The sequence below is a fragment of the Delphinapterus leucas genome, chromosome X, assembly GCF_059928025.1.
Source record: "Delphinapterus leucas isolate spDelLeu-1000000601 "Yukka" chromosome X, BTC_Dleu_Yukka2, whole genome shotgun sequence".
NCBI classification, from domain to species: domain Eukaryota; kingdom Metazoa; phylum Chordata; class Mammalia; order Artiodactyla; family Monodontidae; genus Delphinapterus; species Delphinapterus leucas.
The window spans coordinates 124,503,034-124,519,083 of NC_143150.1; the positions used below are offsets into that span (position 1 = coordinate 124,503,034).

Consider the following 16,050-nt stretch of genomic DNA (forward strand, 5'->3'; position numbering starts at 1 on the left):
CTGCAGTGTCAGTTGTTACTTCTCCTTTTTTATTTCTAATTCTGGTGATTTGAGTCTTCTCCCTTTTTTTCTTGATGAGTCTGGCTAATGGTTTATCAATTTTGTTTATCTTCTCAAAGAACCAGCTTTTAGTTTTATCGATCTTTACGATTGTTTCCTTCATTTCTTTTCATTTATTTCTGCTCTGATCTTTGTGATTTCTTTCCTTCTGCTAACTTTGGGCTTTTTTTGTTCTTCTTTCTCTAATTGCTTTAGGTGTAAGGTTAGGTTGTTTGAGATTCTTCTTGTTTCTTGAGGTAGGATTGTATTGCTATAAACTTCCCTCTTAGAACTGCTTTTGCTGCATTCCATAGGTTTTGGGTCATTGTGTTTTCATTATCATTTGTTTCTAGGTATTTTTTGATTTCTTCTTTGATTTCTTCAGTGATCTCTTGGTTGTTTAGCAGTGTATTGTTTAGCCTCCATGTGTTTGTATTTTTTAGTTTTTTTTTAATTGATATCTAGTCTCATAGCATTGTGGTTGGAAAAGATACTTGATATGATTTCAATTTTCTTAAATTTTCCAAGGCTTGACTTATGACCCAAGATACGATCTATCCTGGAGAATGTTCAATGAGCACTTGAGAAGAAAGTGTATTCTGTTGTTTTTGGATGGAATGTCCTATAAATATGAATTAAGTCCATCTGGTCTAATGTAGGTCTTTTCCTTCTCTGTGTTTCCTGCCTAGAGTTCTTTTAGCGTTTGTTGTAAAGGTGGTTTGGCGGTGCTGAATTCTCTTAGCTTTTGCTTGTCTGTAAAGGTTTTTAACTTCTCTGTCAAATCTGAATGAGATCCTTGCTGGGTAGAGTAATCTTGGTTGTAGGTTTTCCCCTTTCATCACTTTAAATATGTCCTGCCACTCCCTTCTGGCTTGCAGAGTTTCTGCTGAAAGATCAGCTGTTAACCTTATGGAGATTCCCTTGTATGTTATTTGTTGCTTTTCCCTTGCTGCTTTTAATATTTTTTCTTTGTATTTAATTTTTGATAGTTTGATTAATGTATCTTGGCATGTTTCTCCTTGGATTTATCCTGTATGGGACTCTCTGCACTTCCTGGACTTGACTGACTACTTCCTTTCCCACATTAGGGAATTTTTCAACTATAATCTCTTCAAATATTTTCTCAGCCCCTTTCTTTTTCTCTTCTTCTTCTGAGACTCCTATAATTCGAATGTTGGTGCATTTAATGTTGTCCCACAGGTCTCTAAGATTGTCCTCAATTCTTTTCATTCTTTTTTCTTTATTCTGCTCTGCAGTAGTTATTTCCACTATTTTATCTTCCAGGTCACTTATCCATTCTTCTGCCTCAGTTATTCTGCTACTGAGTCCTTCTAGAGAACTTTTAATTTCATTTATTGTGCTGTTCATCATTGTTTGTTTGCTCTTTGGTTCTTCTAGGTCCTTGTTAAACATTCCTTGTATTTTCTCCATTCTATTTCCAAGATTTTGGATCATCTTTACTATCATTACTCTGAATTCTTTTTCAGGTAGACTGCCTATTTCCTCTTCATTTGTTTGGTCTGGTGGGTTTTTATCTTGCTCCTTCATCTGCTGTGTATTTCTCTGTCTTCTCATTTTGCTTAACTTACTGTGTTTGGGGTCTCCTTTTTGTAAGCTGCAGGCTTGTACTTCCTGTTGTTTTTGGTGTCGGCCCCCAGTGGGTGAGGTTGGTTCAGTGGGTTGTGTATGCTTCCTGGTGGAGGGGACTGGTGCCTGTGTTCTAGTGGATAAGGCTGGATCTGGTCTTTCTGGTGGGCAGGACTGTGTCCAGTGGTGTGTTTTGGGGTGTCTGTGAACTTAGTATGACTTTAGGCAACCTCTCTGCTAATGGGTGGGGTTGTGCTCCTCTCTTACTAGTTGTTTGGCATGGAGTGTCCAGCACTGGAGCTTGCTGGTCGTTGAGTGGAGCTGGGTCTTAGCATTGAGATGGAGATCTCTGGGAGAGCTCTCACTGATTGATATTACATGGGGCTGGGAGGTCTCTGGTGGTCCAATATCCTGAACTTGGCTCTCCCACCTCAGAGTCTCAGGCCTGACACCAGGCCGGAGCACCAAGACCCTGTCAGCCACACGGCTCAGAAGAAAAGGGAGAAAAAAAAGAGAGAAAGAAAAATAAAATGAAATAAAGTTATTAAAATAAAAAATTTAAAAATATATTTTAAAAATTTTTAATAAAAAATAAAAAGAGAGCAACCAAACCAATAAAAAAATCCACCAATGATAACAAGCGCTAAAAACTATATTGAGATAAACATAAAAAACAGAAACTAGTCAGTCGCATACAGCAAACCCCAAGTCTGCAGTTGCCTGCAAAGTCCACTGCCTCAATTTTGGGATGATTCGTTGTCTATTCAGGTATTCCACAGATGCAGGGTACATCGAGATGATTGTGGAGATTTAATCCGAGGCTCCTGAGGCTGCATGGAGGAATTTCCCTTTGTCTTCTTTGTTCACACAGCTCCTGGGGCTCAGCTTTGGATTTGGCCACTCCTCTACGCGTAGGTCACCCTCTGGTGTCTGTTCTTCACCCAGACAGGAGGGGGTTAAAGTAGCAACTGATTAGGGGGCTCTGGCTCACTCAGGCTAGGGAGAGGGAGGGGTATGGAATGCGGGGCAAGCCTGCGGCTTCCTCCTTTCCCCCCTGGGGAAGTTGTCCCTGGATCATGGGACCTTGGCATTGGTGGGCTGCACAGGCTCCCGGGAGGGGAGGTGTGGATAGTGACCTGTGCTTGCACACAGGATTCTTGGTGGCTGCAGCAGCAGCCTTAGCATTTTATGCCCATCTCTGGTGTCCGCGCTCATCTCTGAAGCTCATTTAGGCGGTGTTCTGAATCTCCTCTCCTAGTGCACCCCAAAACAATGGTCTCTTGACTCTTAGGCAGTTCCAGATTTTTTCCTGGACTCCCTCCTGGTTAGCTGTGGTGCACTAGCCCCCTTCAGGCTGTGTTCACGCAGCCAACCCCAGTCCTCTCCCTGGGATCTGAACTCTGAAGCCTGAGCCTCAGCTCCCAGCCACCACCTGCCCTAGCGGGTAAGCAGACAAGCCTCTTGGGCTGGTGAGTGCTGGTCGGCACTGATCCTCTGTGCGGAAATCTCTCCACTGTGCCCTCTGCACCCCTGTTGCTGTGCTCTCCTCCGCGGCTCCGAAGCTTCCCCTTTCCCGCCACCCCCCCCCCCCCGCCGCGCCCCGTCTCTGCCAGTGAAGGGGCTTCCTACTGTGTGGAAACTTTTCCTCCTTCACAGCTCCCTCCCAGAGGTGTAGGTCCCGTCCCTATTCTTTTGTCTCTGTTTTGTTTGGGTTTTTTTTGCGGTACGCGGGCCTCTCACCGCTGTGGCCTCTCCCGTTGCGGAGCACAGGCTCCGGACGCGCAGGCTCAGCGGCCACGGCTCACGGGCCCAGCTGCTCTGCGGCATGTGGGATCCCCCAGGACCAGGGAACGAACCCGTGTCCCCTGCATCGGCAGGCGGACTCTCAACCACTGCACCACCAGGGAAGCCCTTGTCTCTGTTTTTTCTTTTTTCTTTTGCCCTACCCAGTTATGTGGGGAGTTTCTTGCCTTTTGGGAAGTCTGAGGTCTTCTGCTAGCGTTCAGTAGGTGTTCTGTAGGAGTTGTTCCACATGTAGATGTGTTTTTTATGTATTTGCGGGGAGGAAGGTGATCTCCGCGTCTTACTTCTCTGCCATCTTGAAGGTCCTCTCTATGATGTTTTAAGATTATCACATACCAAAGGGGAAAGGTGGGGGGGAGGGATAAATTAGGAATTTGGGATTAACATATACACACTAGTATATATAAAACAGATAATCAACAAGGATCTACTGTATAGCACAGGGAACTCTACTCAATATTCTGTAATAACCTATATGGGAAAATAATCCGAAAAAGAATGGATATATGTACATATGTATAACTGAATCACTTTGCTGTACACCTGAAACTAACACAACATTGTAAATCAACTATACTCTAATATAAAATAAAAATTAAATTAATAAAGAAAGATTATCCCAATAATTGCTACGGTGAATGCTAATGTCCAAAGATTATCTCTGCGTCACAGCTCCTTTTGCATTCATGAACTCATATAGGTTCAAAGTTCAAGTGTGTTGATGAATCCTGACTCACCTGAAATTTGAACACAGAACACTGGTGATTCAGAGACGGTCCAATACTAAACACTGATTAAGTCTAAATGACTAATGATCAATTATTTTAAATCATAAAGAGGACAGCAAATGTCTATGAATAAAGCACTTTTAGAAAACCATTTCTGGGATGGCCTTAGGTAAATACAGAAAAATTTTCTTAACTAAAATGTCACTGGGGGCCGATAAATGATTACTTATATTCCGGTTGATGGATATTTAGCAAGGAACGAGGAGGCAGAGCACCATGACTCTGGCAGTCATTCTATTTCAGCTCAAGCTCAATGACTTTCAGATAGGAGGCCACTTCACTGCAATACGGGGGTTGCATGCCTTTACCCTAGAGCGAGATGGCTAGAGCGCTCTGTCCTCCCCTTGAGGCCACCTGTGTGACATCACAGACCCTGGATCTTGTTTCTGAGGTGCATGGATCTTGATCGTCAACCTAGACTGGGATGACCAGGCCCAAGAAAACACTCCTCTCATAGGAGACTTGAGAGTGACAAATTACAGAAGTGTCATGTAGCCTGGAAAAAGTCATCTTGGTTTGGAGACAGTAGTGCTTCAGATACTCTACAGATATTTGTCCATGTCTATGGATATTTGTTCATGCCTCCTGCATTTAATTCAGACAATGTGGTCACCATATCCAAAATGGTGCCCAAGGGAAACCTTCAAGGCACTGGATCCAGGCCTAAAGCCCCTACTTCCCAAAGAGACTCTAGAAGCTCTTAACCTTCTTCGAGTCTGATTTTCATTTGCGGTGGTCACAGGTCCAACCATTCAAGTCTATCATGGTCCCATGGATCTGAACCCAAAGCTCAGGACACTGAGAAAATTTCATCATTTCTTTAGCAGTTTGAGTTCACATAAAGTAATCTTGGGGGCTCCTCTGGTCAGCGAGTCTTCCAATCCTTCCATGGCTGCCCTGCGCACATTCTGTACTGAAAGATGTCATCAAAAATCTACCGTGTCCCTCTGGGTTGGTATAGCAGCCTCACCCCAGAAAAAAAAAATGTCCCTCTTAGACATTACTTGGAAGAATTTTCAACCATGCCAAAGCTGAAGCTGTGAGTGTAGATGGCAATGACATGCTAGGTAGCCTGGGAGCATGGCTTTGGCCTTGGAGCCTCCGTGACACGGCCTACATGGGTCCAGTACCATAATTTTAAAATAGTGTGGGGGATGTGTGGGGATGAGCAGGGAGGAAGATGATGGGAGAAGTAGATTACAGCTCCAGGAAGAGGCACCTTTCCGTGTTCAAATGGGGTGAATCGGAGGAACTGTGATGCCAAGATATGTAAATATTGATTGAAAAATCAGTATAAATGTCTTTCCTTTTTCAAAATTATTGTTCCACCATCTTTGTGTATAGCCAGTTGCAAGCTCAAAAAATCCCTGAGTGTCTCAAATCGTTTCTAATTTCTCTATAATCGGTTGCTTGGATCAACAAGCAAAGAGGAAATTGGGAAATTTAATTTTCAGCAGGAAACTTAATGCATAACAAAAGAATAGTGGGGGTGGGGAGCAGACAGAGGAACACAATGGTGTGGGTGCGTTGACCCATCAAACAATTATGCAAACAAAGGCCCTTGGAGCTGGTCTGGCTCTGGCAAACAGCCATTGTTGTCTTTGAAACCCTCAGTGACATTGTTGAAATCATCTTCAGAAACAGGAAACGGTGTGATTTTGATTTTCGGGCAACCTCATCCTTTCTTGTGAACTGGCAACCTGGCTGTGAGCTGTTAACTCTGATTCACACTAAATGATGGAGGCAGAAACAAAAGTATTTCCTTTTCACTTTAATCTCCACGTTTTCAGAAACAGCTCTGAAGCTAAGTCACTTCTGCTCATTAATGTACCCAAGAAACATTCCTGAAATGAGGCCCGTACAGAGGCCAGACATGGCTTTGGCTCTAGTTTCCATTTGTCGCTAGAATAGGGAGGAAAATCTGCCTCAGTAAGAGAGGAAATTCAGTGGATGATGAGGGCTGTACTAGGTAATCAATCATTCCAGGAGACATTTTTGCTTTGTCAGAACAAGACAGCAGATGGGTGTAGAAATGTAATGGAGTGTCTGTTTCTTCATCTTTACATCAAGGAAGTTGACCTAGAACAGGGGTTGACAAACTTTCTGTAAAGGGCCTGATGGTAAACGTTTTCAGTTTTGCTGGCCAGATGGCCTGTCGCAACTACTCCACTCTGCCCTTGTACCACAAAAGCAGCCACAGACAATACATAAAAAAATGGGCATGGCTGTGTTCCAATAAAACTTTATTTACAAACATAGGTGGCAGCAGGCTGGAGTTGGTCTCTGAGCCATAGCTTGCTGACCCCTGATCTAGATGATTATATTGATACTTCATTCTCTCTGTTAAAATGTACTTTTGAGAGACAAAAGTTAAAACACCAGCATGCTCTCTTCCTCCCTGGCACTGGCTTCTTTTCCAAACTGCCCTGGCCCTAGAGGGAGGAACTCTCTTTCCCTCTCTTTCTCGGTATCATCTATCCACTGCAATCTGACTACTCCCTACACAGCCCTTCAGAAACTACAAAGCAAAGACCTCTGGTGACCTCTGGATGGTCAAAGCTGGGGGTGCCCATCCAAGCCTCAACCTCCTTGACCTCTATGAGTTCTTTGAATTGACTGACCTCTCTATAACTCTTAGAACTCAGTCCTCTCTAGAACTCTGGATCCAGCTCTCTGGCTTGTCCTCCCACCTCTGGCTGCTGCGTCATGGTCTGTAGTGCTGCTTCCTTTTCCTCCATCTCTGCCAGGGTCAGCCTTAGCCATTTTCCAGTGCATTCTCCCTGACATCTATCAACCATCTCCTCTCTCATGGTATTTGAGATCTCTTAGATAACTGCACCTTCATCTACCCCCATCCCTGAGCTGAGAATCACAGAGTCATCTTTGACCCCTCACCTTTGACCTGCAAGCTGGTATATTCCCACTTCATATATTGCCTCTCCCTTCCCCCACTCCGAGTCAGTCCATGGATGTAAATGTCCTCAGCTGTCAATCACATGGATGTAAATGTCCTCAGATGGCAATCACCCTCCACTGAAAGACCCAGATAGTCATTCAGACAATCGAATGAAACTCTCTGAAAAACGGAAATTAGAACTAGTGAGGAAAACAACTTTTTACTTGAAAAGAGTAGAGTATTGGAGTGTAGGGAGGTGATATCCCAGACCACTGGACAACTTTCATGGGCTGTAGGCACGTGGCCCTTCACCAACTCTTTCCTCAACAACAAAAAATATTAAAAATTATATTTTATGACTACGTTGGTATGAAGGCAAGTACAATCCAGGCTGGATTATATTAATTTTTTTCCTTCTGATTTTTAGAAGAAACTGAAATAATTTTGTGGGCCCTCAGCTCTGTGCCTAATGGAAAAATCGCTCCTGGGGATGTTTGTCAGATGTTCATAAAAGCACAAAAGTTCTTTTAAGAAAACCTAATCATGTCAGATATTTCCTGTTTTAAACTGCTTATCCTTCTTTTAAAGAAAAATGTAATGAATGTCTGCCAACAGGAAATGTTAATATGAATATTGGGATTATATTCATTCACATCATATAATATTTGGTGACACTGAGATACTGTTATCAGGATGAGAAAATCATTTTTTTAATATATTAAAATAATTTATGAATGATAGAAGTAAATCAGCATTCTGATGATGCTGTAAGTCATTTCTTTTTTTTCCAGCTTTATAACTGACAAATAAAAATTGTGTATATTAAGGAATACAATATGATGTTTTGATATACATATACATTGTGAAATGACTGCCACGTCAAGCTAAGTAATATTTCCATCACCTCACAGTTTTACTACTGTGGGTTTTTTCTTTGTTTTTTTGTGTTGAAAACAACTGAGATCTACTCAGCAAGTTATAAGTATACAGTACAGTCTTAATAACTATGGTCACCGAGCTGTACATTAGATCCTCAGGACTTATTCATCCTACGTAACTTAAACCTTGTACCCTTTGACCAACATCTCCTCCTTTCTCCTAACACCCATCCCCTGGCAGCCACCATTCTACTCTCTGCTTCTATAAGTTTAACTTTCTTAGATTCCATATATAAGTGAGATCATGCAGTATTTATCTTTCTGTGTCTGGCTTATCTCACTTAACATTATGTCCTCTAGTTTCATCCATGTTGTCTCATATGGCACAATTTCCTTCTGAATAATATGCAGATTGTTCAGCTGAATAATATTCATATATATATTCATATATATATACATCACATTTTGGTTATCCATTCGTCCATCAATGGACATTTAGATTGTTTCCATTTCTCGGCTATTCTGAATTGTGCTGCAATGAACATGGGGTGCAGATATCTCTTCCAGAGCCTTATTTCATTTCCTTTGTCTAAACAGCCAGGAATGGGATTGCTGGATCATATGTTAGTTCTATGTTTACTTTTTTGAGGAATCTCTAGACTGTTTCCATAATGGATGCACCAACTTACATTCCCACCAACACTGCTAAGGGTTCCCTGAGAAAATAAATATTGATATGCTTTATTCACGCTTTAATAATAAAATGAAAGCCAGCTATCACCTCTTTCTGCAACCACTAGAGAAGGCATCGATCTCAAACAAAAATTCTGGCTATTCCATTCTATACATCACTTGAATTTGTTGCATCTGTTTCATTCAAGTACTTCACTGTTTCATCCAGCCAACACTTATTAAGCGTAAACCTTACGCCAGGAATTATGCTAGGTCCGGCAATACAGCCATAACTACTGTATCTTCTATTTTAACTGTGACATTTAACACTGTATTAATAGACCTCTCATCAGATTATTCAGGAGTTGCCATTAGCACAGTCACCTCAATTGTCCATAATAATAAAGATAAGAAGTGGCTCCGAAAATGCAAAAGTGATTTAGACTTTGCCCTAAAAGGCATTTTTTTGGATTCCTAGTGGGATGGAGGAGGTGGGATTACGAGGAAGGGGCATCAGTGTGCCTTGCTAGCGATTAGGCTTATATGGCACCTCAATTCCATTCCGCAAGAGCAGGGAAGATGAAGAATGTTTTAGGCCCGAGCTTCTCAAACAAAGGGGTTTTTGAAACACGGGAGATTATTCATTCTATACTAAGACAACACAGACCTACTGGGGAGCGGAGGCAACTTGTTGTCTTTAAAACATGGAGCTCACACCCTTCATTAAATGTGTGACGTGTGGAATGAATTGAGTTTTTGCATTTAGAACCTCTGGCTCCCAGGAGAAGCAGATGGCCCTGGGAGGAAGGGCCTGGCACAAAGGGCACACGCGTCACATGTCAGCTCTCTCATTCGTTGGAGACAATCCCACCTGTAACACCAACAGTTGACTCAGACACACTTTGGAACGAACAGCTGCGCAGTTGTCTGTCTTATGTGGGGCAGGGGCACGGCATGCGCAGAGGAATAACAGCAAAGATATAAGTCTAAGATGCCTGAGCTGGACGCAGGTTACCATAGACCAGGGTGGCTCCATCTCAGCCCTAGTGGCATCTGGGCCGGGTCATTCTTTGAGAGGGACGGTCCTGTGCACTGTAGGATGTTTAGCAGCATCCCTGGGCTCTACCCACTAGATGCCCTCACTCCCAGATGTGACACCAAAAAAAGCCTCCAGACACTGGCATCTGTCCCCTGGAGGGCAAAATCGGCCCCAGTTGGGAACCACTGCCCTGGTGACCTGTTAGACCGTCCCGAGAATCAAATGACAGAGAGTAAGTGAAACTATCTGGTAGCCCCAAAAGCCCCAACCCAGGGGTTCTCGGTGCAGCCGGCCCATTTCTGTCCCTGGGGAGATTTTAAGGTCCTGAGGCCCAGGAAACATGCCAGCTCAGTTAATCAGAAACTCAGCAGGTAGGACGGAGGCAGCAGCGTGATTTGGCATTCCCCCAGCGATTCCGGGGGCCAGCGATGTGGGGACCCCTTGCTCTAAGCAGACGTGTCATTCTCAGGACTGGGTGGGTTAACTGCCATTTGATGGGAAAGCCTGGGCCTGCGCCCCTATATGAATACACAGCACTCATCCACCTACAGACAAAGGCAGGATTTGCTGATGGCCCACGATGGGCCAGCCGTGCACTGAGTGCTGGAGAAGCAAAGTTGACCAAGACTGTTCTTGCCCTCCAGGGAATTCTAATCTACTAGCTGGAGACACTCCTGAAAAGCCCACTGAGAAGGGCCCTGACAGAGTTTGCACAAAGGAGCACACAGAAGAGGGGCATCAGTCGGGGAGGGGTGTCAGGGAGAGGAGGCTTTCTGAAAGAGATGAATGCAGACATTTATCCTTAAACAGTCAGAGCCTGAAATGTGCCGTGGCATTTCCAGTAAAAACTTTTGCCAAGGTGGGGAGAGATAAATTAGGAGTTTGAGATTAACAGATACACACTACTATAAATAAAATAAACAAGAATCTACGTATAGCACAGGGAACTGTAAATTTAGTATCTTGTAATAACCTATAATGGAAAAGAATCCGAAAAAGAATACACACACACACACACCATATTGACTCAGTTATACGTATATATGTATAACTGAACCAATTTGCTGTACGCCTGAAACTAACACAGCACTGTAAATCAACTATACTTCAATAAAAAGTTGTTTGCTTTCGGGGGCGGGGGGGGGGAGAGAGAGACTTGGTAAAAACAAAGAAACAAAAAAAACACAACTTTTGCCAAGAGCCTAAGAATTGGAGAAAATGCGGATATTTAAATGAACATGAAACACTCAAGCACCTAGAGGACTCCTGGGAGTGAAACCTCCATCTCCTGCACTACCAGCCCCGTATGATAAATCGGCAATGTTTGCTTGGCCATCAGAGCTTAAATCACTAATTCAGGCTACAGAGCATGGATGTTCCCAGCCTTTAGCCCCATAGGCACATCTAAGACTTCTAGATGTTCTCAAAATGAGCGGTAGGTTTTGTCTAACATTTCTTATTAAAAATTTCAAACATAATACCAGGTGGAAAGAATTCTATAGGGAACACCCATGTTCCCACCACCCAGATTCCATCGACATTTTGCTATACTTGCTTATCCATCCACCCGTCTTTCCCTCTGTCCGTCTACTAATCCAAGTTGTACATTTTTTTAAGTTCATTCTCAGTGAGTGCGATAAAAGAGTGAACATTTTAAAAAGCCATTCCTAATTTGTTAGCCAGCATTATTATTATTTTTTGGCCAAGTCACATAACCATGTGGAGACCGATGTTGGGTGTGGGAGGAGTCAGGCCTTGAGTTGTTAGAAACCAAGTCACTAAATTACTGTACTTATTCTAATAACCCTTGAGAAATAGCCTTTAAATTTGCTTAAACATTTCCTGTGGTCTTTGCAGACAACCTGTAGGGGAAAAAAAAATTGAAGTGACCATGTGCGTCCTAAACACTTCGGTTACTTCACAAAATGTATGTGAAAAATGCATTTGCAAGTGTTTTAGCTTCCTTAAGCCAGCGTTGCCTCAAATACACTTCCTCCCTTTACAAAGGCTTACAGATTTTCGTATTGAGTTGTTTCTTTCTGAGAAACAGCTCACAAATACTCCAGCTGAGAAAAGAGATAAATTGCCCCATCGGAGAAATGAGAAGAATTTCTTCAAGGTTTTCTAGCTTGGACACTTGGAGTTCTTAAAAAAAGGCTTTGTGCCTGTCAAACACTGCAGAATCCTTTTTTTGGTTGTTTCTAGGCGGTTGTGCCGGAGAAGTAGCTCTGTAATCCTCATTTGTCTCCACCTGACATCTCATCCTGCTTGTGGCAGAGAATTCTTCCTTGATGTGACATTCCTTTAAAGAAGAAATGAGCTGGCATTGAATTCTTAGCTGAATACCGCTCGTTGGTGTGTGTGTGTTTCTCTGATTACAGAACAGGCCTGGAATACCATTTTCAGCCAAACTCCTTGATGAGGCATTTGTAAATTGTATTTCTCCATATGGGCTATAAAATAGTAAGAATGGTTGCACAAAGCAATCAGCAAGATTTTTCTTCTTTCTTAACTGTTCCACATCTGTAGCTTGAAACAGAGGGAAACCTGAGGCCATTATGGCTTAAAATTGTCCAAGATGTCTCAATGGCTAATTGGGGCGTCAAGTGGATGGTGGGGAAATGGGACGAGCTGGTGGGGTTTAGTGTCAGGAGGCTGGGATTCCCTTCGGGTTACTGAGAACTCCCGGATATAAAGGTGGGCTGACTTGAAGGGGGAAGATGGTTTCCAACCCTGCAATGGAAATGATCCTGTCGAGACAAATCTTGACACAAAAGTGTAGAGGTTGAGTTTCAGGTTGGGGCAGAACTTCCCAGGGTGCCACTGTGCCTGTGCTTAGGGCTGGAACCTATGTTGCCATGGGAGTGGGGCTTTTCTGGGATGAGCAAGAGAGTCCGAGTGCTAGGAGTGAACAGTGACAAAGGAGGCACAGGCGCAGTCTTGGGGACCCGCGTGGAGATGGGGAAAGAGCCGTAGACATGATTGATCGTTCCTGATCTCTGGGGCTAGGGACGCTCACATTTCCGAGCCCATCATTTTAGGCAGAACAGACACTTTGCCCAGTGGAGTACAAAAGGCCTGGATAGATTCAAATCCATCCTTAGCATTGCTGGTCTAGAAGGTGGAAAAGGATTTTGAGAGTTTCTTAGCAGAAGAAATGGGTTTACGTCTGCAGCTGAGGGGCCTCAGGTTGGTTGCTTCCTCCTGCATGACATGAGAAGGTGGGGGGCACCCTCAGCCACCAGAGCCCTGTGGCTGTGCTCTCTGGGCTCCAGTGAAGGTGCAGGCAGAGGATCAGCACGGGTTGGGGAAGGGCTCCTCAGTGGAAGAGCAGGTGAAGGAGACGTGCCCAGGAGACAGGCAGGGCGAAAGGTGAGCTCTGGGTGCCTCTGTTGTGGTTTCCTGTTCTTTGTTTCCTCCTGAAGCAATGCAGTTCATATCATGGTAAACTCATCACCAGGCTGAAGCAAACCCGGGTTGCAAACAGACAGAGAGCACGTCTCCTAGAACATTCTGCCTGCTCCAAGCTCCTGCAAGCCATTGGCTGGGCAACTCTTCAGCTTCGCAGATTCACTGGAGAATCATGTCACGCCCGGAGTGAGTGACCGAAGTAGGAGAGGACAAAATGAAGCGCCCTAAGTCTGTGGCAGGTCCTCCAACCTGGTACTCAAGCCCGCCCAAGATTTGTGAATTATCTCTAGAACTAGAGAATTTCTAAAAGCAGAGAATTAATATATCCTTATAGATACCTTAAAGCAACCAGGCCTCAAACCAAGTGATTATTTTCATTCATCCCACTGTCATGCTGAACACCCTTCATAATCTTTTGACCCCTCTTTTCATGAACTTGAATGTCCAGAAATTGTTGCCTAAGACATCCCTGGAACATATCTTGATCCTGTGTTTATTTATTTACTTATTTATTTAATATTTATTTATTTGGCTGCACCAGGTCTTAATTGCAGCGTGCGGGATCTTCGTTGTGGCATGTGGGATCTTTTAGTTGTGGCATGTGGTACCTAGTTCCCTGACCAGGGATTGAACCCGATCCCCCTGCATTGGGAGCGCAGAGCCTTAACCACTGGACCACCAGGGAAGTCCCGATCCTGTGTTTAAAGAAGCCATCTAACATGCAAAAACGCCCACAGAGCAAAGTGGAGATGAGAAAGGCGAAAGCAGCAGAAAAGAAAACAAATGAACAACTCTTAAAAGAGACTGGAGAGCTATTGAATAGGTATCATCAAATACACAGCAATTTCCAAAAGGGAAATTCAGAAGTTGCTGAACCCATCTGCTCAGCTATTGCAGTACTGGCTGGGAGTGGAGGTCGGTTCAGAGTGCTGGGGAATAAAAAGATTCAGCCCCCAGAAAGCCAAGACTTATAGCTGATAAAAACCAAAACTGGGGCTTCCCTGGTGGCTCAGTAGTTAAGAATCTGCCTGCCAATGCAGGGGACACGGGTTTGAGCCCTGGTCCGGGAAGATCCCACATGCCGCAGAGCAACTAAGCCCGTGCGCCACAGCTACTGAGCCTGTGCTCTAGAGCCCGCGAGCCACAGCTACTGAGCCTGCGTGCCCCACCTACTGAAGCCCATGTGCCTAGAGCCCGTGCTCCGCAACAAGAGAAGCCACCGCAGTGAAAAGCCCGCGCAGCACAACGAAGAGTAGCCCCCACTCACCTCAACTAGAGAAAGCCCGTGCGCAGCAACAAAGACCCAACACAGCCAAAAATAAATTTAAAAAAAACAAAAAAAAACTGTAGGAAGGATCAAAATTAATTGATCCTGACCAGCAAGCCTATGCTCTCAAAGAAAAAAGTTGCGATCTTGAATTTAATATCATTTTAACCACCAGAGCCAAATTCATCAAGAATGTTCAGAAGGGGGACTTCCCTGTTGGTGCAGTGGCTAAGACTCCATGCTCCCAATGCAGGGGGCCCAGGTTCGATCCCTGGTCAGGGAACTGGATCCCACATACATGCTGCAACTAAGAGTTCGCATGCCACAACTAAGGAGCCCGCGTGCCGCAACTGAGGAGCCCACATGCCACAACTAAGGAGCTGGTGAGCCACAACTAAGGAGCCCTCAAGCCATAACCAAGGAGCCCGCCTGCCACAAATGAGACCCAGCGCAACCAAAATAAATAAATATTTTTTAAAAAAGTGTTCATAAGGAACAAAACAAAATTTTATGTTGATCTTCCTAAAGAATGTTATCAAAGAACGTTTTCTGTTACCATTCCAAGTTAAAAAGCTTTATTGTCTCTGTTCTCTTCTTGCTTCCTAACTCCTCTTACACACATTATCTGTATTGCATGTTTCCGTGTTTACTATGGATGTTAAGGAGACTACCATTCATTCTATCACCTTGTTTGAGAAATGGTTCTCAGTAACAAATCCTTGAGGTTTAAAAAGCAGCTATGGTTACGTTAAGAGCTCTCGGTCCCACCTGATTTCAGCCTGCGCTGCTTTTCCAGTTTACTGGGATGTCTTTCCTTTGTAGATCAGGATGCTTTTCCCTCTGGTGATTACTGGGGCTGGTTTTGCTCTGCACTTCCCTGGAGGACCCTGTCTTTTCTTTGGCTAACCTTCTGTTGCCCTTCCTTATTTGTAGATCACTGAGGGAGACAGGTTTCCTTTGAATGTCATTAACACTTTGTAATTGGCCAGGAAGCGAACAAGAATACCAAATGTCCCTTTCCCATCATGGGGCCAGCCCTGTTTTGTTTTTCTATCCTGAACCCCAAGCAGGGAGTGGCCCGGATATAACGGCCCCTCTAGGCGAAGACTGATTAATATCATGCGGAAGTGAAATTTGCACGGTGCTCTAGCAGCTCTTGACCTGTCCGGCTCAGGACTCAGCAAGCTTATCTTTCGAAAACCACAAAAGGACTGTGGATTCACTATAGTGACAGCAATGCTACTGAGAGGCAAAACGCAGGAACACCCAGGCTCTGAGTCAAACAGACTCAGGCTCCAGGGGAGGCCTGGGTGACATACACTTCTTTTTTTTTAAGTCAGGTGGTGAGGGATAACTTACATATGGTAAAACTCACCAAGGCCTCGTATTTGGAATCGCACTTTCCTATAATCCTTGGAGGAAACTGCACCACATTCACAGTCAGGAAGCATGGACCCTGTTCCCATTCCCCTCTGCCCCCCACCGATGTCACTTAATAGCTCTCACCTCTGCGTGGCTTCTTTTGTAACATATGAGTTGAGCTAGGTGCTGGTAAAGGCCCCTCTAGATTTTAAGAAGCCCATAGTTTTATGTTTTAAAGTCTTCCCCAAAGATCTTTAAGAATCGCGTGAGTGAAGTTTGCTGTTGAAAGAACGAAGCTTCTAGAGCTC

The 16,050-nt window shown here is 44.1% G+C and overlaps 1 long non-coding RNA gene across 1 annotated transcript in view; it reads right to left on the minus strand.

The window, feature by feature from the left end:
- Positions 1–2,191: 2,191 nt before the first annotated feature.
- The window catches only part of LOC111167215 (uncharacterized), a 69,520-nt gene continuing 55,661 nt past the window's right edge, over positions 2,192–16,050 (minus strand). The window contains exon 6 of the long non-coding RNA XR_016391418.1: positions 2,192–3,738. This is a non-coding gene — a long non-coding RNA (uncharacterized LOC111167215). The remainder of the gene's footprint in view (positions 3,739–16,050) is intronic.